Here is a 790-nt window from a genome sequence, read left to right as displayed (position 1 = left end):
TGCGGTCGATGTTGGGCAGGGAACGGGAGCTGCTTCCCTCTACAGGCCATGTGTTGAATTCAACAGAAAATTACGATTAGACGATTTTGAACATAAAAAAAATACATAAACACTTTCAGGCGACTTTTATGACGCTGCACGGAAAGTCTTAACCTTCAAAATATAATTATAAACATAATTTTTTTATGTCAGTCATAATCCTGACAGTGAAACCAGTAGCTTTGATTTTTAAAATTGGAATTATGAGATATAAAGACACAAACATAACAATAAGACTTCAAAGTTAAAATTTTTATTTTTAAGAACCTGAACTAATTGTGACGTATGTTTGTAGATTTGTCAGCCTAATTAATTCCCTCAAATCAATTGCATTCAAGAAACTTAATGAGAAGCAACATCACAAAATCAATCATTGTACAAGCCAGAGATAAGACAAACCCAAACACACAACCTGAGTTAAAATAAAAAGCATTTTTGTGTTAAAATCATTTGATCAACAGCTTTATACTGTGGAGATTCTTTTCTTCTACAGTTTCTGTAATTTCAAAAGAACTGGTTCCATTGACTTGAATACAAAAGTATGCCACATCTTACAGAAAACTGTTAACAAAACAAAACAAAAAAAACATTTATCCTTCCACTTAAAAGTTCTGAATCATTTTGTGTTGGTCTGTCACATAAAATCCTGACAAAATACATTGAAGTTTGGGATTAGAATGTGAAAAAAGTGGACAAACTTTAAGCAAAGTCATGTAAACCACAAAAAACAAACATTTTTCTCCTTAAATCA

The sequence above is a fragment of the Poecilia reticulata genome, chromosome 2, assembly GCF_904066995.2.
Source record: "Poecilia reticulata chromosome 2, P_reticulata-male-v2, whole genome shotgun sequence".
Classification (NCBI taxonomy): domain Eukaryota; kingdom Metazoa; phylum Chordata; class Actinopteri; order Cyprinodontiformes; family Poeciliidae; genus Poecilia; species Poecilia reticulata.
Note: the sequence above shows the minus strand (reverse complement) of the source record.